Raw genomic sequence first — 23,030 nt, 5'->3', positions numbered from 1 at the left:
TTGTGGTTTCTCGTAATGTCTTCTGCTTGAGTTTTGGTACTGTGATGTATTGAATTGTCTCTGCTGATTGTACGAGAGCTGCTATATATATTTCTGACCTAGGCAACACTTAGTGTTGCCAGGTGCAATCTGACATTTCCATTGGAAAGTTTGACATTTTTTAGCATAACATCACTCAGAACGTTTTGTCATTTAATCGTGAATTGTGTTATTTACAGGGAAATAAAAAAATCTTCTCGGTCAAAAAAATGGAATTAACTCGTGAACAACTTTCGACGTGGATTATCGCGGCAGGAGTGCATCGATGAACTAAAATCTTTGTATGGCTATGAAGCACCATCCTATAGCACTGTGAAAAACTGGTACAACGAATTCAATCGTGGCCGACGCTCGCTCAAAGACGCATTCCGTGAAGGTCGTCCAAAAGCAGCCGTTGTACCAGAAAACATCGATGCCATACGTGAACTGATAATGCAAGACCGTATGTTACATACCTTCAGATAGAGGCATGCCTATGCATTTCTCCCACCAGCATACATTCGATATTGTATGAACACCTGGCCGTAAAAAGGGTTTGTTCTCGTTGGATCCCGCACAATCTGACAATCGCTCAAAAAAAGTGCTTCGAAAATTGGTTTGAGCGCATGCAAAAGTGTATAAATCTTGATGGAGAATATTTTGAAAAACAATAAAACCATTTTCGTTGATAAATATTCGTATTTTCATTATTAGGCCAGAAATATATATAGCAGCCTTCGTATTGCGAAACGTCAAATTGTGAGTTTACATTATCGTGGTATATCGTACATGCACGCTATCGCACTGAACTCTTTGACAGTTCGCTAAAAAACAATTTAATTTTCAAAGTTGAAAAATCGAATAATTTTATGTTAAAAACGAAAATGGAAAACAATGAGTATCTTAATTTGGTAAGAAAGTTGTTTAAACATACATATGTAATGTATTGAGTTTATTATTGAGTATTAACAAAATGAAGAAGATCTTATGATTGGGAGTGCTGGTATACTAGCATTTTTAGATGAAATGCCATCTAGCTCCAGCTCGGAATCTTCATCAAGCTCTGAGGAATCGGATAGGGAGGAGACCAATAAATGCCAAAACTTTTGCGAAGTCATTGAAGACTATGGCGAGAATGAATTCAAATCGCACATGAGATTGCGGCGTTCGAAACAAATACTGGTGGAGAAGAAATTGTACAACCTAGAAAAAAGTTGTATATCACTGTCACTTTTCGGCAGCTTGCTAATTTGTTTGGACTGTCTTCTTCAACTTCTTTGACTAAGTAGCATTTTAGTAGCGCCTTGGTTTCTACCACCGTCCATGTCTTACGTTTTCTGCAACAAATTTAATTGCTTTCACATGTAAAATTTTTGACAGGCGAGTAGAGAAGTGATCAATCGATGGCAGCTAATATATTTTGTTGCATGAATGTATAATATAAAAATTATGTTTTCTTATTTATTTATACTCACTATATAAGTATATTTAATGTAGTATATATATGATATATGCCTAATGGGGAACAGTGCATTTAAAAACAAGTAAGGAAAGGTTAAGTTCGGGTGCAACCAAACATTTTATACTCTCGCAATTTATTGAAGAAATTTAACCAATACATATATGCGGACCGTATTTTTGAAAAACCTGTAATTAGGTAAATGGGTGCTAGGAGAAGATACTTTTGAAAAACCTACAATGAGGTATATGGAAATGTTATGACCCGATTTTAATAATTTTTGGAACAGAGACACACTATTAGAAGAAAACAATTTCCTCTGAATTAAATTGAGATATCTGAGAGATTTACCCATATTTTCGGTTAAAATTTATCCTTAGGCGCTGAATTCAACATGTTCGATATCTGGGGCCTTGAAGAGTTATTGTCCGTTTTCGACAATTTTTTCACAAGTGAAGCCAGAGATGATATGCACTAATTGTGTAAAGTTTTATTCCGTTATCTTCATTGGTTCCTTATGTTTACATTATAAAGTGAAAAAATAAGATGGATTTCAAAATTGAGTTGCATGGGAAGTTGTCGTGGTTGTGAACCGATTTCATCTATTTTCCACACGTGTCATCAGGGTGTCAAGAAAATATTATATACCGAATTTCATTGAAATCTGTCCAGTAGTTCCTGAGATATGGTTTTTGACCCATAAGTGGGCGATGCCACGCCCATTTTGAATTTTGTAAAAAAAAATCTGAGTACAGCTCCCTTCTGCTATTTCTTCTGCAAAATTTAGTGTTTCTGACGTTTTTCGTTAGTGAGTTAACCCACTTTTAGTAATTTTCAACCTAATCTTTGTATGGGAGGTGGGCGTGGTTATTATCCGATTTCAACTCTTTTCATGCTGTGTGGTGGGGTATGTAAGAGAACCGACTGCAGAAAGTTTGGTTTGTATAGCTTTATTAGTTTGCGAGTTAAATACAAATAACCGATTTGTGGGCGGGGCCCACTTCCCCAAAAAAATTACATTCAAATATGCCCCTTCCTAGTGAGATCCTTTGTTCCAAATTTTACTTTTATATCTTCATTTATGGCTTAGTTATGACACTTTGTGTTTTTTTGGTTTTCGTCATTTTGTGGGCGTGGCAATGGTCCGATTCCGCCCATTTTCGAACTTGATCTTCTTATGGTGCCAAGGAATATTTGTGCCAAGTTTCGTCAAGATATCTTAATTTTTGCTCAAGTTACTGCTTGCACAGACGGACAGACGGACAGACGGACGGACGGACAGACATCCGGATTTCAAATCTACTCGTCACCCTGATCACTTTGGTATATATAACCCTATATCTAACTCTTTTAGTTTTAGGTGTTACAAACAACCGTTAGGTGAACAAAACTATAATACTCTCGTAGCAACTTTTGTTGCGAGAGTATAATAATGTCTAAAATGTAAAATTCCCAAAAGTTATTTCTAAAATGGCCAATCTAATTTTTTCGGTAGTGGCATCATTGACAAATGTTATAAAGAATAAAGCTCCATGCATACTTAACTTGACCTAGCCGGACGTGAGAACTGTCGCATAGGAAATCTGTTTAATGGCTTTGCATGTATTTGATTACCGAATGCTTGACTTGACTTGAAAGAATTTTGAATTTAGAACTCTAAGTTGCGTTGACATTTGAACTGCTCTCTCTCTCACTGTTTCTCTTTTCATTCTCATTATGACACTATTCCAGTGTTGTCTGAATGTTTTCGGTTAAAATTAAATATGTTAAAATTCTTATATTTAATATTTATAAATCTTCAAATATAGAAAAAAGTCAAGATAATTCAGAAAAAAATACTTTTTTTTACAACAATTATTTTTTTAAAGGGTTTAATAAAAAATCTTTTATTTTATTTATATCGTAAAAACTGGTTCAAGTTTAAGTGCAATAAACAAATCAAATCAAATTGGTACGATGTGAAACTTAACTATTACAAATCTCTGCCAGACTTTGTGGTGATCTGCTCAGAAAAAAACTATCTTGCGAATTTATGTAATAAATAATTTATTACAAATGTTCAAATACAATAAATAATTTATTACAAATGTTCAAATACAATTTGAATAAATTATTTATTCACCTATCATTTATACGCTTGGCTGGCTCCAATTTATTACATCTTCTAATAATTCTAAATCTCGAAAAACTGAACTACGCGTGCTCGTTTCTTTTGTGCTACTCTGCTCAAAGCTATATTCATATATTTATTAAAAAGCTTTCTTTCAACCAAAAAATCTTCACATGTTCTCCGATTTCTTGATAGTGAAGATTTTTTGGATACTAGTTTTAAAATTTTCAATCTTGTTGATATTTTAATTAAAAAAACTTAATTTTAAAGATAAATCAGCACATCCGGCAACTCTAACCAGAAACTATAATAATAACAGCTGAGGTGAAGTATAACTGCATCTAAGTTTTCCAAGTCAAAATTTTCTAAACGAAGTTGAGTCAAGCATGGATAACTGGAGCTTAAGGATTTGACGAAAATACATATTTGGGTACAAATTTTCTCTTAAACTTTTAGGGAACATATTAAGGTGTATACTTGTTTATAAAATATAAATAAACTAGCAGACCCGGCCACACGTTTTTGTGGCTAAGGTATACATTAAATTAAGTTGGTCCAATCTTGGCTTCGGTGACGATAATGATTACTCGAGGTTGATTTATGTTACCCAGCATGATGACAACTCACACTACTCTTAATTGCAAAGTGAGTGGTGATAGTAGTGGCAATTTTAAATAGTTTGGGATAATTGACTACGTCATCCTGGTTTGTAGCTGTGTCAACTCTCTTGGACCAAAATTCTAAATTGTCGCATTAAGATCATCGATATCTTTTTTTTCACCAATAAAGGACATTCAATCAGTCATTTATGGTTATCATATTGAGGTTTCATATCAGGAAAACTTCTCTTTCGAGTCAATGAAGTGACGGAAATCTGTTGGAAATGCTATTAATCCATCGAGGTGTCAACTGCCAACTGCTTCTACAATCGCAATTTGATATTGTTGCAAAAACACTCATATGTTAGTTTTTAATTGGCGATTCTTTATGTGTCGCCACAAATTAAATGATTTTAGGCATGCGATTAGCCCGTCAGTAACAGTTGATCCAGGAATAATTGGAAGAGTCTGGCGCTTTTAAAGTCCTGTGCAGTACCTCCAGCGACTTCTTGAATATTTGGAAAATTATAGCGCTATTTTTGGCGATTTTGCCGACTGGTGTTTCGTTCATTTGCAATTTAGGACCGAATGTACCGTTTGTTTGCCTACTAACAGGTGCCAAGTTGCCCCTATACCCGTTACCTTGGTGGTGAAAATGAGTGAAATTGGTTCTGGAATTACATCAGCCCTCATATACTATATATGATGATTTTCTATTGGACTTTATGCCGAATATATAGGTCAAATTGTGTGATATCTTAATAAAATTACATCAATAAATTGCGAGAGTATAAAATGTTCCGTTGGACCCGAACTTAGCCTTTCCTTATTTTTTACAAATTGTTTTGGGCTATCGACAAACCTTATACAATTGAACAATAACAAAAATATTTTAACAAAGCAACAATGACTACCTTCAATATATTATTATTTTTTGTTTTCTATTTTTACTTTTATTTTGTTGTCAACTCATATAAAGTTCTGTTATTGCATTCTTCCGAAAATAGACTAGTGAAAATAGACCTTATTAATCTCTCATCTCCTTGCCCTCAAGGAGAGAAGCCTTCCTCTTCAAAAGTGCATAATCCTCCGAAAATAATTACCGATAACCTTAAGCAGAAAACTATTCAGGATCCGCCTCCTATTAATTCTGAGTTTATGGCAAAAAATTTGGTAGTAATACCACAACGAAAATCAATTTTCGTTTCGATATTTGCTTCGAATACTACAATCGAAGATATAAAGTTTTACATCTCGTCGAAATTAAAAACGAACGATATTGATGTCAGAAAATTTTACTTTAAATACGAAAGAAATATATCTTCTCTTAAGATTAGCGTATCAGATGTTAATTTTCAATTTGTGCGGACTTATCTGTATATATTCAGCATGCTTCTTTAATAAATAATGTTTTTTTCAATTGCTAAGAATACTGATTACATAATTGTTCTATGCGATTTCAATTTACCGAGTGTATCTTGGAAATCTGTTGTCGATTGCATTACCCCTGTTTGCACTCGTTCAAATTTGTGGTATTCGAATGAGCTATGTAAATTAAAAATAAAAAAGCTCGAGCTTTTAAACTTTATAAAAAAAATGACTATTTGAAATATTCTAAATTGCGTCGACAGTTTGCGGAACTTAACAAAAAATGTTATAAAAACTACATAATCAAAGTAAAAAATAATATTATTCGTAATCCGAAATTGTTCTATGGTTTCGTTAACTCCAAACGTATGATATCTAATTTTCCGTCCGCGATAAATCAACAATGTCATGTGACCCATATGAATGTGCCATATCATCAAGTCTTATGTCCGAGTACTGTAATTAATACACCAATTATTTCTGAAAAAGATGTCTTAAATTATTTTTTCTTCTTCTTGACTGGCGTAGACAACGCTTACGCGGTTATAGCCGAGTCCAAATCAGCGCGCCACGTATCCCTCCTTCTGGCAGTTTGGCGCCAATTGGTTATACCAAGCCAAGCGAGGTCCCTCTCCACCTGGTCCGTCCATCGGAGTGGAGGTCTCCCTCTTCCCCGGCTTCCACCAGCGGGTACTGCATCGAATACTTTCAGAGCATTGTTATTGCTGTTAATGGTAGATGAAATTATCTACAACTTCAAAGTTATGACGGTCAACAGTGACGTGGGAGCCAAGACGCGAATGCGCTGACTGTTTGTTTGACAACAGGAGATATTTCGTCTTGTCCTCGTTCACCACCAGACCCATACGCTTCGCTTCTCTATCCAGGGTGGAAAAAACAGAACTAACGGTACGGGTGTTGTTTCCAATGATAACAATATCACCGGCGTACGCTAGCAGCTGTACACTCTTATGGAAGATGGTATCTTCTTTATTTAGCTCGTATTATTTTCTCCAGGATCAGGTTAAGGAAATCACACGATAGTGAGTTACCTTATCTGAAACGTCGTCTGGTATCGAACGGCTCGGAGAGGTCCTTCCCGATCCTGACGGAGCTTTTGGTGTTGCGCAACGTCAGCTTACACAGCCGTAGTAGTTTTGCGGGGATACTAAATTCAGACATCGCGGCATAAAGGCAGCTCCTTTTCGTGATGTCGAAAGCAGCTTTAAAGTCGACAAAGAGATGCTGATGCATGCACCTTATCAGCTCTTCGCCGCCGTATTTGAATAGCTTGGCCGGTAATCCATTGGCCCCCGCCGCCTTATTATTCTTCAAGCGGGTAATTGCTATTCGAATTTCTTCATGGTCGGGCAGTGGAACATCTGCTCCATCGTCGTCGATTGGGGAATCGGGTTCGCTATCTCCTGGTGTTGTACTTTCACTGCTATTCAGCAGGCTGGAGAAGTGTTCCCTCCACAAACTCAATATACTCTGGTCACCAATAACTAGATCACCTCTGGGGGTCCTACAGGAGTGTGCTCCGGACTTGAAACCTTCCGTCAGTCGCTTCCCTCTTCAGCTCTCGGTATCTTTCCCATCCCGCTCGTGTTGCGGTCGATCGCAACATTGCGAGGTAGGTAGTCTGTTTTCTCTCCACTGCGGGACGACAATCCTCATCATACCAGCTGTTTTTTTGACTTTTCCGAAAACCAATGGATTCGGTTGCAGCTGTACGTAAGGAGTTTGATATGCCATCCCACAGCTCCCTTATACCGAGATGCTGATGAGTGCTTTCAGAGAGCAGGAGTGCAAGTCGAGTAGAAAATCGTTCGGCTGTTGGTTGTGATTGCAGCTTCTCGATGTCGAACCTTCCTTGTGTTTGTTGACGTGGGCGCTTTTCTACACAGAGGCACAGGTGCGTATCTTAGCTGCTACAAGATAGTGGTCCGAGTCGATGTTGGGACCACGAAGCATACGCACATCAAAAACACTGGAGACATGTCGTCCATCTATCACAACATGATCGATCTGGTTGCGAGTTATTCGATCCGGGGACAGCCAAGTAGCTTGATGGATTTACTTATGCTGGAATCTAGTACTACAGACGACCATATTTCGGGCCCCGGCGAAGTCGATGTTTCGTCATGGAGGCTGAATTTTCCGACTGTTGTGCCAAAGACACCTTCTTTACCCACCCTGGCGTTAAAATCGCCAAGCACGATTTTGACATCGTTGCGGGGGCAGCGCTCATTGGTACGTTCTAGGCGCTCATAGAAGGTATTTTTGTTCACTTCGTCCTTCTCTTCCGTCGGGGCGTGGGCGCAAATCAGCGATATGTTGAAGAACCTCGCTTTGATGCGGATTGTGGCTAGACGTTCATCCACCGGGGTGCCAGGACTCGACGATGGAGTCTCTCTCCCACCACGAATCCCACACCGAATTTGCGCTCCTTTATATGACCGCTGTAGTAGATGTCACAAGGACCCACCTTCTTCCGTCCTTGTCCCGTCCATCGCATTTCTTGGATTGCGGTGATGTCAGCCTTTACTCTCACGAGGACATCAACCAGCTGGGCAGAGGCACCTTCCCAATTAAGGGACCGGACATTCCAGGTGCATGCCCTTAATTCGTAGTCCTTTAAACGTTTGATGTGGTCGTCATCAAAATTGAGGTCTCTCATCCGAGGCTGTTTTTTTCTTTTCATTAGGGGGTGTTTTTATGTGGTGGGTCCCAAACCCTACGCACAACCGCATAAGCGGGTTTCGCCTTCTCACTTTAGCTCGCCTCCAAACGGATGTCTGTTGGCTACCCAGAGGATACTTGGTCAAAGACCGGAAGTCGTGAACTGCTTGAGCCACATGTAAAAGAATCGTTCCTGGCCACTCCCAAGTGAATGACAGTCAGAAACTTTCCTCACTTACGTGAACTTCTACACATGACTCCATCCTCCAATTATTTAGTTGCGTTAAAAAATTCGTATAAATATGACCCTGATATGATTCCCTTAACCTTTTTTAAAAATTGTGCAAAATATATCTATCTGCCCTTAACTAAGCTTTTCAACCTATCTCTTAAACAAGGTATTTTTCCGTCAATGTGGAAAAACTCTTTTTTAATACCTTTGCATAAAAGTGGAGTTAGATCATCTGTTGAGAACTATAGGGGGATAGCTAAAATGTCAGCTATACCCAAACTTTTTGAAGCTATTGTCACTGACCAAATAACTTTCTTAATCTCTCCTTTAATTTAATTTTCTCAGCATGGATTTGGTAAAGGGAAATCTACAGTAACAAACTTGCTTGAATTCGTAAACCATGTGTCAATGGGTTTTAGGGATAATAAGAATACTGATGTTATATATACAGACTTTAGTAAAGCATTCGATAGAGTAAACCACTCAATTCTTTTGCAAAAACTGGATCTTCTTTTCAACCAAGACTTCTTGAATGGGTTTCTTCATATCTTACTAACAGAAAACAACAATAATACATTATCCGATTCAATTTGTGTCACTTCAGGGGTTCCACAGGGTAGTCATCTCGGCCCGATACTGTTCTTGTTGTTCATCAATGATATACCTTCTGTAATTAAGTTTTCAGAAATTTTATTATATGCGGATGATGTAAAACTTTATAAGCCATATACTTCTCATAACGAAAGGACGGAGTTGCAATCGGATTTAAATAATTTAGTTACTTGGTGTCACAAAAATGATATGCCACTGAATCTTAAAAAATGTAAAACGATGTGCTTTTCCCGTAGAACTGTTGATCTTTCCCCCTATGTAATAAATAACTTCGGTTTAGAGCAAGTTTTTAGCTTTGTTGATTTAGGAGTTACTATAGACCCTAAACTTAATTTTAATTCTCATGTAAATTCAATTGTCTTAAAAGCTAAAGGTGCTCTTAGCTTTGTTAAACTTTGGTCTAAAGAATTTAGTGATCCGTATATTACTAAAATTTTTTTTACAACATGGTATGGGTATAATATTCCTAGTAAAACTTCTGAATGGTTTAGTTTGTAGTTCATCCCTTTTGTCTGATATTAAGTTTAATGTCCCATTTCGTTCATATAGGCAGTTTAGACCATTACTTCTAAAATCTTCTAGAACAAATTTTGAGTTAAATGAACCATTCCGCCGAATATGTCATGATTTTAATTCTCATTCCAGCACATTTGATCCATCTGACTCAATATTTAGCATCAAAAAAACTATTTTGTCTTCTCTTAATAAGTAATATTCAGAAATGTTTAACTTTTTGTTTTTATAAATTTTTAAATCTCGTCCCGATTCAATGAAATATATTCCTTGATTTTTTTTGTTTGTGCTCATTGACGTGAGTAACTTCACTCGTGTGCTGTACCTTGCTGTATTGTCCTTGATCCTTTCATTGCTGATCGACTTCCCTCGTGTGCTATACTTTACTGCAGAGTCCTTCGTTGGCAGCGCTTCAGATTAGCTTGCAATTATTCTATTTATTTTTAGTAACTCGGATATTTTTGTGTTCATTTCTAGTTACTTTTTTATTTATTTTTTTCGTTTTAACGCATACTTGTTTATTACGTTATTTAGGTAATATGTGAAGATTTCATATCTCCGAATTAAATTTATAACGATCATCTCTCATGATGATGTTTTTATTTTGTTTTGTTTTTGTCCACTATAGGGATCTTTTCATTTGAACTAAGTTTTTTTCTTTAGTAACATGGAGATTTTTGTCTCCTTTCGAGTTATTTTATAATTTACTTCCGTTTTTACGGATTTTTTTCTTATTTACTAAACTCCAGTAAGTCCTTCGCATAAGGTTTTGCATACTGAGTTTTTTCTTTTTTTTAAGAGTTTTCATCTCTTATTATGGGTTTTTATATCTTTTCTCCGATTTCACGGATACTTGAAAGTTTTTGTTTAATAACCGGAGATTTTTGTCTCCTTTTCTGGTTATAAAGGAATTTATTATAAAAATAACATCATTTACGATGATATTTTATTTTGTTTGATTTTTGGTCCAGCGGAGATTATTTCAGCTCCTGGAGAGTTTTCTCTCTCCTGGAGATTATTCATCTCCTCCTGGCAGGATCGCCAATTAATCCATCGTGCTTTGCTCGGGGAAGTCTCTTGGCAGAATTACCAATTAACTTCCCGAACTCGACCGGAATGTCGTGTAGTAGAAACTACATTTTTTGGGTGTTATGGTTGAGTCATCCAAACTGACTGACTATCTTAACCCTTATGTCAACGGCAACATACCTGGGTATGTTTTACGTTTTCAAAACGCTGTAGCACTGAACTAGATAATCGGATCGACTTGAAATTTCGTGATATCCTAGCGAAAACTGTTTTACGCAATAGTCCCAAATATTATAAAATTAGGATTGGATCATCCGTTTGGTAGATAAAGCCCATTTACAAAGTTGCACCCTTACATGAACAGCATACATACCTGGGTATACCATACCATATGTTACTATACAACGCATGCAAAACGCATTACTACAAACGCATGATAATATTTGAAAAGTATAGTTTATTTTGAGTGAAAAAAATACTTATGGCATAAAAATTATTATAAACTATAAAATACTTATGAAAAAAATATTAAAACAACTACGAAAAAATTTAAAATTATTGAAATTCAATTACATTTATCGCATTGCGGCAAGTCTTTGGAATGCTCTGCGCACACTGGGTTGTTGCATAATGTGCATGCTTTACGAGTAGGGCGTCGTTTGGAGCAGATGTAGCAATTCCCCTTTACTTTTAGGCGTCCCGTACTATCACGCTCCTCCGCTTCATGTGCTCCAGCATCCACAACTCGGATGGGCCTACCTATAATGGCTTCGATGGCGTTGCGCGTTGAAAAAACTCTGGATATTCTGCTGTTATTCGCCCTTCTCTCTATTTCTGGCTTGTATATGACTTCAGGTGAGTGTTGTTGTCAACGTATATTATGTATGCAGCAAACGCAGCAACGTCCACAATATTATAAAAGAAAGCCAAAGGCCAACTATTTGTGCGCCGCTTGGTACTATATTTGGACAAGCACATGTCCATGCTATCAACTCCACCTTTGGTTTTGTTGTAGTCCAATATAAGCAATGGCTTCTTCTTAGGACCGGACGTTTCTGTTGTATAATGAGAAGTGGACAATAATGCCTTGTTTTTCTTGGGCACGTGCGAGCACATCGTAACGTGATTATAGAACCCAAACTGACAATTCAGCCTCACGTCCCTTTGGGGTTGGCAAATGCTGCTGGCTTGAATGTACGCCTTTTGTTGCAAGTACGCAATTTAGATAAATTATTGTCTATCATCAAAGTGAAAAAGTTGTCATATACAATATTTCTTCCACTTCCATCAAAAAGGTTGATACATAAATCTTTGACTATTCTTTCACCAACGTTTCTTTCACGTTCACCAGACGGTGCCATTCCTGTATAGATTTGTCCCTGCATTGAAAAATTAAATTAAATTTAGTTATTTATACTTTCAACAATATTTATAGTACCTGCAATGGATAGGACGAAATGGAGTCGCACACCCACCACACTTTTATCCCATATTTGGCAGATTTTGATGGTATGTATTGCGTGAAGCCAGTTCCACCACGATAAGCATATAATTGTTCATCTATGGTGACGTTGGCTCCTGCTACGTAATATCTACGAAGACAGCTGTTTAGCATAAAAAAACGTCCGATATTACTGCTGCTTTGTCAGTTCGTTTGCGTTGCTGGCGTGTGTTTCCATTATCAAAACGAATGAAGCGGCTAATTTCCCAAAATCGTCGTGGATTTAGTATTCCACAAATCTTTCGTATGCACGTAACCAGAATGTGTAACGCCACTTAGCAAAATTACTCCCAAATATGCATCAAATTCACTTTCTGTTATGGGAATCCATGATCTCGGTTCTCTTGTTGGATGTTTTGCATTGTGATCATCAAAGAATTGCCTTGCCTTTCGATTTGATTCACGAATAATTATGTCGCATATTTCGTCCGACATTATCAATTTGAACGTTTCTGAAATGGTCAAACCTTGCGTTGCCCGTACTGGTAGATTGTGCACTTCTTAGAATGTTGTGCGTACGGAATCTTACAAGTTGTGGTTGTATCGAAGACCAAACATTACCATCTCTGGCAGTAAAATATTCCCCAGTTTCAATTGGTGCATCTTCAAGTTCTTCATCAGAATCACTGTCGTCCTCTGGGTCATATTCTGGTAACGTGGGCTCTTCTAAGTCTGAGTCATCACCACCAATATCACCTACACATTCATCTAAAGCCTCGTCACCAACTACTGAATCGTGGTCACTTATTTCTTCTTTGCTCTCTTCAATCGTTTGACGAATATATGCTTGCTGTTCTTCGTACGAAAGTGCGCTTAGTTGTCGTGGGGTAAGCCATTCACCATCTGCCATTTCACTTTGATTTTATTTTTTTATTTCCACAAAATAAACAGAAACGTCCTTTCACTTCGAATCATATGTGCATGATAAAATCCGTAATACTGGTAAACCCTATTTTATACTTTTTAGCGCAAGTGATTAACGCAGGTATTAGCGATTTTATGCCTTTTTTTTTTTTTTTTTTTATAGTAGGGGGAAGCATCGAAAGCCGAAGTGCGGAACTTTAATCCGCTAAACCTAACCAACTCCCAGCACAAAACACTCCCACGGAACCACCGGATTAAGTATTACTTCATGGGAGTGTCAAGACAATTTAAGTCTCCTCTATAGCGCGGACTGACTGACGCCTAGCCTGTTGTAGATGTCTCAATTCTGTCATTATTATGGCTGCCGCTTCGCTAACAGCTTTCCAATTATCAGAGGACTGACACATAAGTGCAGTCAAATTTTCCACCGTCAAGTTACCACCCATGGTTGTTATCAACTTTTCCCTTATATCTAAAAATCGAGGGCAATAGAAAAATACGTGCTCAGAGTCTTCTACGGACTCTGCACACACCGGACAGTACGGACTAACGTCATTACGGAATTTGTATAGGTAACTTCTGAAGCACCCGTGACCACTTAAAATTTGGGTCAGGTGGAAATCAAGGTCACCATGCTTTCTATATATCCACGAATGGATGTCTGGTATTAGTCTGTGTGTCCACCGTCCTTTAGTTGAGGCTTCCCACCGTTGCTGCCACTTCAAGATGCTCATTTTCCTCTCGTCTAACTTTTTATTCTCTGAGGGGGGCGCTGCTACCATATGCAGTCGCACGAATTCATCTCCCTGGATGTCAATAGGCGGAATGCTGGCCAACACTTCAGCAGCATCGCTAGATATGGTTCGGAAAGTACTTATTACTCTTATTGTCGTTAGTCTATGTATTGCGTTTATTGGTCTCGCATACGCTTTAACATCTACCGCCTGAATCCATATTGGCGCCGCATACAAAATTACAGAGCTCATAGCCTTTGCAATTAAAAATCTTCGGCTGGAACGCACGCAGCCCGTATTTGCCATCATTCTTGATAAGGCGTTATAGATTTTGTTTGCTTTGTTCGACGAGTACGCCAAGTGCTCCTTGAATTTTAACCTTGAGTCTAATATTACCCCCAGGTACTTCAGCTGTGGCTGCGAGATAATCTCACACTCCCCAATAGTAAGAGTTAATCTTTCCTCAATTTTCCTTGTGCTTATGAGCAACACTTCAATTTTATGCTCTGCTAGTTCCAGACTCATGGAAGAAAACCATTGGCGTAAACCGTTGATGCATTCATTGCATTTTCTCCTGAGGTCATCGAGGTGCTTGGCCACTGCTACCACTATAAGGTCGTCAGCATATGCTATTAATTTCACGCTCTTTGGTTGTTGTATTCTTAGAACCCCGTCATACATCAAGTTCCATAAGAGGGGGCCTAAGACCGATCCTTGCGGTACTCCACTCGAAATAAAATAGCTCTTGGTGCCTTCGTCCGTGTCAAATATTAGTTTTCTGTTTTTAAAATAACTTATTATTATGTTAATGAGGTATTGGGGGGCGCGCATTACATATAAGATGTTGATAATGTTTGCCCATTTTGCGGAGTTGAACGCGTTTTTAACATCCAGGGTAATCAGTGCGCAGTATTTTTTTGTACCACCTTTCCATCTTTTTCCACTGACTGCATCTTTTGCAGTGTCAACGACTTCCTTTAGTGCGTCGATAGTGGATCTGCGTTTTATGAAGCCGTATTGTCTCTCAGATAATCCGCCGGCTTCCTGGATTGCAACTTCCAAGCGGTTTCGTATAATGTTTTCGTATACTTTACCCATTGTGTCGAGCATACACAAGGGTCGATACGATGAAGGTTCCTCCGGTGGTTTCTCTTGTTTTGGAAGGAGAACTAAGCGTTGGACTTTCCAGGGGTCGGGGAACACTCCTTCTTTTATGCATGCTTTGTACATATTAGTGAACAGGGTGGGTTTCAAAGTTATAGCTTCCTTTAAGGCTCTGTTTGGTATACCATCTATTCCAGGCGCTTTGTTGTTTTTAATTTTTTTTACTATGGCCAATAGCTCTTCTTCCGTAACTAATAGCGGTGACTCAGCCGTTTCGTCATGTCGTTCAGCGTATGAGATCGGGTCATGCGTCGGAAATAGTGTTTCGACGACTTTCTTCATAAATGATGCACTTTTGGTTTCCTGTGACTTATTTTTGAATTTTGTCATACAAATTTTATATGCTGTTCCCCAGGGGTCTACGTTTGCCTCTTCACAGAGCTTTTCAAAACAATTTCGTTTGCTGCGGGTAATAGCTGACTTCAGGAGTTTCTTATGGTTTTTAAACGCTTCTCTGAGACTGTTTTCATTTTCTCCACCCTGATTGCGCTGTAGGCGACGTCTAGATAAGTGACATAGCTTTCTGAGCGTGGCTATTTCTTCATTCGACCAGTATACTGGCCTTCGTTTGGTGTGGTTAGTTGTCCTGCGCATAGTTGCGTCACATGCTGCTACCAGTTCTTTCTGAACTGCGGATACCAGGTGGGCTGCGTCTTCGCATCGAACATTTGCTGCGCGCCAGGCTGCCGTAAAAAGGTCCGGGTCGAACTCTTTTTGTTTCCAGCCTCTTTTCTTAGACCTGTTCCTACTGAGGAGTTCCGTCTCTCCGTGTAACGAAACTTCGGCCAGAATAGCCATGTGGTCGCTATTTGTGTATATGTCCGCAACACTCCATTTAATGCGTCGGCCAAGTGCCTCGTTGGCAAACATTAGGTCAATTATTGAACCTTTATTTCCTTTTTGAAAGGTATTTTTCGTGCCACTGTTCATAATCGTAAGGTTTGCTTGGCTGAGGAATTCCATTATTAAACGCCCACGATGGTTTGTTCTTCTGCTGCCTCGTGGAGTCCTCGAATTGTGTAATTGAAGCGCTGGGACGAGCGTAGCAACTTACGAAATATATACCTTTCAACTTTGCCCATGTGAAACCATTTGATGATGTTTTAGCGCAGGACATAAACGGTTGTCCTTTACAAGACCATATTGCTGCCTTGCCTGTTTTGTCTGTGACCCAAGTGCTTTCCGAACGCTGTGAATATTGCTCACTTAGTAAGGCAACGTCGATGTTCTCTTCTACTAAGGTTTGTTTCAGCAGTTCTTGTGCTGCAGCGCAGTGATTTAAATTTAGCTGCAATATTCTCATATTTTCAGTGACTTCACCATCTCCTGATATTTGGGGCAAGTCGTACTCAAGGCAGAGTGTTCCCCTTTACAAAGCATGCAACAAGGAGTAGCAGTGCACACCTTCGCTACATGTCCCGTGCTTCCGCACCGTGTGCATAAAGAAGACCTGTCGATCGGGTTGCAGCAATTTCGTGCCATGTGGCCCAGTTGGAAACATCTGAAGCAACGGGAAATAGGGCAATATTCCCGGAGGCGACAGACCGACCACCCGATCTTTATCTTGCCTAGCTTAAGTGCCGCCTTAGCATCTTGAGCACGCAGGCACACAAGAGCTATTTGTGTACCACTACGGGTCTTTCGTATATTTTTGATGTTGGCTTTCCCCATATCGTGGATTCCACACTCTTTTTTCATGGCCTCGGAAATTTCCTCTGGGGTCGTTATTTCGTCGAGGTCTTTGCATACGATAGTGACATTATGAGATTTTGGCTGTATCACTGCCATTTCTCCTACCACTCCTTCTAGGGCACTTTTGAAAGTTTCAGCTCTTTTGTCCTGATTTTTTAGTTCGATTAACAAATCTCCTTTGAGAGTTTTTCGAATGTGAGTTACATTTGAACCCAATTCCTCAAGGCCACTGTCACTTTTTATTTTACGTAAAATATCTGCATAGGACGCACCATCCCTTTTCGTTAGTATGATGGCGTCTGGTTTCGATCTTATTTTATTTACGTTTGGTCTCTTTTTTTTCACAACATCTACCCATTTTTCATTTGCGCTGGGTTTAGCCGTAGTATCTCCTGATATCATTTTCACAACCTCGTTATAATTTGGTTGCACTTTTTCAACCACATTTTTTGATTTTTTTGTTGGAGGTAAATTGCCTGGCATCTCCCGCAGCCTTTTTGGGGTAATTTTATCTTTAAAAATTGGGGATACTTGAGTAGCTCTCCCAACCATAGTCTTTTTCGAATTATTATCGATTTTCTCACATCTTTCATGTAAGCTCATAATACCGCTGACTAGGTCGCGCATTGCCTGATTAACGTGCCTTTGACCAGCCATCATTAATTCTAGCTCCTTTATTTTACCACCTAGTTGGCTAAAAATATGCGCAGTCTCCGAATTATTTGGCTCCTCCGAATGTTTAGAGCTTTTGCTTGCTTGGTTAGCAATTTCACACTTGTTTGCTGATCCAGCAGCGGTCAGCGATTTTATGCCTGAGTTTTTATGTTTGCAACCTAAAGTAATCCTTATAAACACAAAACAATAAGTACTAACCACATCATCAGCGACCCTTAATAATCCAGAAAATATGTTCACTTGTATGTATGTATATTTGTTAAACTATATCAAGGTTGCCTATGTAGAAATGTAGGCCAGGGTTTTTTTAACCATGACCATTTTTAACACATGCATACGTATATTATCAATATAACGCAAATGTGTGAGTATATTAGTAAAAAAATCTGAATCGCAAGCGATTAGTTGAATGTGTACCTGCCGGGTTATAACGGCATGCCATTTGCCATACAAAACGTATGTACATACCCGGGTGTGTTGCTGTTGACGTGCGTAAAAAGTTCTGCTGTTGACATAAATGTTAAGACTAAATAAAAATACTCTTACAATCTAATATTCATCTTATAAACATATGTTCCACTTTAGACGCGCTACATGTGGTAAATGAAAGGTTCATCTTACAATTTAATGTGTGTGACGAATGTCCACTTAAGACCACGTGTGGTAATTGAAAAGATCATCTTACAATCTAATGTGTACAACGAGTGTGTAACACGATTCTTAATAGTAGATGTTTTTTTTTTTTTTTGAGATGAAAAAAATCATCGAAAGACACTGTTGCCCTATCAACAGTAGTGTGAGACTTTAACCCACTAAAAAAACATCTCAGATCATAACTTTTGAATTTGCCCTGCGGAACTACCGTTAGGTATTACATCGCAGAGCAAGCAAGCCTATTGGCACGTACTTCTCTAGGATTTATATTCTAAATATGGCGTCATGCCTCGCTATTTCGTATTCGCTCTACTCTTCTCTGCTCCAGGAGGACATTTGCGGCCCATTGTTTTACTAAGTTCCACACATGGTTCGACTTCAGCATGTGTGTTACTACATTTTCTGGAGTTAATTTCTCTGAAATTTCATATTCTAAAAACACTCTCTCTGCCTCATATTTTGGGCATTAAAAAAATACATGTTCAGCATTTTCTTTTCCGCTAAAGCAGAATGTACACGTTTCTGCATCATCGTGGCCATATTTATAGAGATATTCTCTAAAACAGCCATGTCCGCTTAAGAACTGCGTCAAGTAAAAGTCAACGTCACCATGTATTCTGTTACACCAGGTTTCGACATTTCTTATCAACCTGTGCGTCCATCGTCCTTTGGGCGCTGTGTCCCATTGTATTTGCCACTCATGTATTCTCTGACATCTTTCTTCTTCACGCTCTTTAACTGTTAGACTGCTTGCGAAATGTTTGATTTTGTCGTAGTTTCTCTTAAACTCATGAGCCATTAGATCAGGTGGCATTATGCCGGATATGACTGCAGCGGCTTCGTGTGACACTGTGCGGAAAGCGCTAGCAACTCGAAGTGCACTAAGCCGAAACAGAGATTTAATCGGCTTGACATACGTTTTATGCATAAGTGCGTTTGCCCATACCGGTGCCGCATACATTACATTTGATAATGTAACTTTTGCTAATAACAGTCGTCTTTTCTGACTAGGTCCACCAATATTTGCCATTATACGGGTTAAAGCAGCGTTCACTCGTGCAGCTTTTTCGCAGGCTTTGTCAATATTTGATTTAAAGTTAAGCCTTGAGTCAATTATTATGCCTAAATATTTTAAAGATGTCTGTGTCGTAATGTTATACCCGTCTATGTTAAGTGTAATTACTTCAGTTTTCTTTCTACTGGTTATTAAAACTGCTTCTGTTTTTTGTCCAGCCAGTTTCAACTTCGCTGCTGTTAGCCAATTTTTTATCTGTCTCATAGCGACAGTTGTGCATATAGTCTCAAGTTGCTGTAGTTCTTTTGCCACAATTGTCACTGCAATGTCGTCTGCATAGCCAATAATTTGTACTTCTTTAGGCGTGGGAAGGCGAAGGATTCCATCATATAATATATTCCACAAGAGTGGGCCTAAGACAGATCCTTGTGGTACTCCACCGGTCACTTTGTATTGCTTGACTCCTTCGTCCGTATCATACAGCAGCACTCTATTGGATAAGTAACTTTTTATAATACACAGGAGGTACATAGGCGTTTTAAGCGTATGTAGTGCTTGAAGTATGTGGGTCCAACACGCAGAATTGAAAGCATTTTGTACATCCAACGTAACAACTGCGCAGTATTCCTTAGAACCGTACATCCACCTAGTGCCCTCGATGGCTTTGTCTGCAATATCGGTTAGTTTCTTAATTGCGTCAATTGTCGAGCGTCTCCTGCGAAAACCATATTGGTTGTCTGATAAGCCTTTCACTTCTTCAAGGTGCTTTTCTATCCGATCACATATTATTCGCTCGAAGATTTTGCCAGTAGTATCGATCATACATAATGGCCTGTAAGAGCTTGGTTCACCTGGCGGTTTATTTGGTTTGGATAAGATAACCAGCCGCTGTCTTTTCCATATTTTGGGAAAATTCCTTCCCGCAGACATTTATTGAACAATTCCACAAAGTGTTCAGTTTTGTTTTTTACAGCAATTTTTAGGGCCCTATTTGGGATGCCATCTAGCCCAGGTACTTTTGTATTTCCGAAGGGTTCAGCTGCTTGCACTACCTCGTTGTCATCTCTCGGTAGAAAAACGGGAATATCTATGCTACTGGTGCATACGTCTCCCTCTGGTTGCACATCCTGTGTTGGGAACAAAGTTTCTACAACTTTTTTTAATAGTTTTGGACAAGTCGGCATTTGTACTTTATTACTCCTGACTTTTGCCATTACTGCTTTATAAGCTCCACCCCATGGATTTTCATCCGCTTTGTCGCACAGTTCTTTAAAGCATGCTGCTTTACTATTTCTGATAGCCACTTTGAGTTCTAGAAACTCATTTTCTCCGGAATTTCTATTGCTTTGATATGTCCGCCTGGCTTTATGGCAACTGTTTCTCAAAACTGCGATTTCACTACTCCACCAGTATACTGGCTTCCGGCAGCCGTTGCACTTTTTTCTAATCATTGCAGCATCGCAGGCTCTACTAACCAGATTAGTCAATAGTTTTGCTTGTTCATTCGCGTCATATAAGTTGCTCAGTTCTGCGTCCATCATAAACATAAACAAATCCTCGTCCAAGGTTTCATCTTTCCAACCTTTAGTTTGCGATTTTTTCGCCCGTATACCTCTCCCTTTCCATTTGTTACTCAAGCCAATGTCTAACATGATGGCTTGGTGGTCGCTATGAGTATATAACTCACATATCTGCCACTCTGTCTTTCCTGCTAATGACCTACTGACAAACGATATGTCAATTATGGAGCCATAGCCATTCTTTTCAAACGTGTTCTTGGTTCCCGTGTTTAGCAGTACCACGTCAAGTATTGAGAATGCTTTAAGCAAAGCATTCCCACGTTGTTTTGTGGGCCTACTTCCCCATTCTAGAGCCCAGGCATTAAAATCACCTGCAATTAGATTCGGCGTTGTGGTTTGTACATCCCTAACAAGGTCGTCAAGAATTTTTTCATATTCTACAATCGATAAGCTAGGTGGCAAGTAGCAACTGTAGATATGAATGCCACAAACCTTTACTCTTACGTAATAAGATTTATTGACCAATGGTCTATCCTGGACCGCTTTGTCGGAGCAGAGCCATATTGCCACTTTTTCAGTGCAATCAGAGAACCAGGTTCCTGCATTTAGGCTTTTATATTGCTCCGAGATTAATACCACATCAATTTTCTTCTCATATGTATATCGTTTGTTTTAGTATTTTTTGCGCTACTTCACAATGGTTTAAGTTAATTTGAAGAAGTTTCATTTTCCATTTTTACATGCTGCTATGTATACTGGGCATCTTTTGCTACCTATTTGGTTGTTTGTATTGTCCTTTCCAGCGTTTTTGCAGAATACACAAAAAGGTTCTTTAGTGCAGGTTTTGGCAAAGTGGCCTTTTTCACCGCATTTAATACAATTCTCGCTTCTGTCTTCTGGGTTAGTGCATTTGTTCGCCACGTGACCATATTCCAGGCATCTGTAACATTTTTTTAAATTTGTCCTTTCCCGGATTCTACAGACAACCCATCCAATCTTAATTTTTCCTGCATCCAAAAGATGCTTTGCTTCTTGTAAAAAAACATCCGGCCTACCAATATTTATAAAACAATGTAGTTTCTAACAAACCTTACCGCTGGTGGGGGGCAATGAAAGACTTGCATTGAGTGAGAATTTAATTCATTCTCAAATGTTAAAACTAGCTGTGTCAAATATTTCTTACCGCTGGTGGGGGAAAATAAGTGATAGTCTAGCCTTATTGAGAAATTATTTCATTCCAGTTTTATTTTGGTTTTTTACTTACTTATATACAAATTTTAGAATTATCTTAAGAACTAATTATATGTGTATGTGTGTATGTCTATATGTATATTTTATATGTTGCACGATAAGGGGTTATTTCAAATGCACACAAGCAATTGCCCCAATGTATTTTTATAACCAATAGGTTATCTTGTGCATACATATAAATATGTTTATTTATTAGTAGTTGAGTGCATGCGTGCCTCATATAAATGTATGTGTGTTGCATGTATGCGTGCAACATATAATGTATGTTTGTTGCATATTAATGCATATATGTTTATGTGTTTATTTATGTATACAAATTTATGTTTTATATGTAGCTCCTCGGATTTGCTAAGGCATAAAAGAATGCATGTTCAATGATATTTGAACATATTGCCGAGGGAAAGAAATTATTATATAAAATTAGTGGACTGTATAAATTTTATAAATATTGAATAATATTAATTTTAGTACGTTGTTGCTGATCTTCTCAATGCCTTCTCGCAGCTTTTTCTGCTTTTCTTTGTCGTCTATTTTGCTTACTTGAAGAGTAGTTAGTTGGTCTTCTGCAATTTCCTTTATGGCTTTCACGATCGGGTCCAGCTTCGGATTGATGTCGCTTTGCATTTTATATATTTGTATGTCGATTGAAGTGATGTCTTCGAATGTTGTAGTACAGTAGTTGGTGTCCCCGCATTTTAATAACGTTGAAAGTTTGCATGTTTGATCGGTAACGCCAGCTTCCCACATTTCTCCAAAATGTGGGTCTGCCGGTGGAGAAAAATGCCAGGTTATTTGCTCATTGGCGAGAATATTGCTCTCGACTTCTTGATCTCCAGTTTCAGCCTTTTCATTTTTAATTTTATGTATGTCTACATCTGAGGTTTCAACCGCATCAGTTGATTTTTCCTCAGAAGTAGGGTGTTCAGTAGTCTCTTCCTTTTCAATTTTATTTGCTTCTTCTTGTAATTCTGTAATTTTGTTTTCGTTCCTTTCTTTCTCTTCTTCTTCTTCTACTTTAATATTTTTAACTAATTCATTTGCAGAAAATAGAGAGAATTTTGGAATTATTATAAAATCTTCTTCTTCTACTTTCTTATCTTCAACTAATTTAGTTGGTCTCTTCTTAGTTTTAGAAAATAGATTGAGATTTGGAACGATTATAAATTCTTCTTCTTCTGAATCACTTGTTTTATCAAATTTAGTTCGTTCAACTTCAGAAGATAGGTTTGGAGATAGGTTTAATTTATTTTTTAAATTTGGAATATTTATCAATTCCTCTTTTTCTTTTTGTATTGGTTTTGTTTTAACCAGCTTTGTTGTGGTAGATGAAGAGAATTT

At 38.3% G+C, this 23,030-nt stretch overlaps 1 protein-coding gene across 5 annotated transcripts in view; it reads left to right on the top strand.

The window, feature by feature from the left end:
* Window positions 1-23,030, top strand: part of LOC105220208 (FERM domain-containing protein 8) — a 172,435-nt gene that overhangs the window by 95,043 nt on the left and 54,362 nt on the right. The gene's annotated exons all lie outside the window — the stretch shown is intronic.

Source organism: Zeugodacus cucurbitae, chromosome 2, assembly GCF_028554725.1.
Source record: "Zeugodacus cucurbitae isolate PBARC_wt_2022May chromosome 2, idZeuCucr1.2, whole genome shotgun sequence".
Lineage (NCBI taxonomy): Eukaryota > Metazoa > Arthropoda > Insecta > Diptera > Tephritidae > Zeugodacus > Zeugodacus cucurbitae.
Note: the sequence above shows the minus strand (reverse complement) of the source record. Positions and strands in the feature narration are given on the sequence as shown.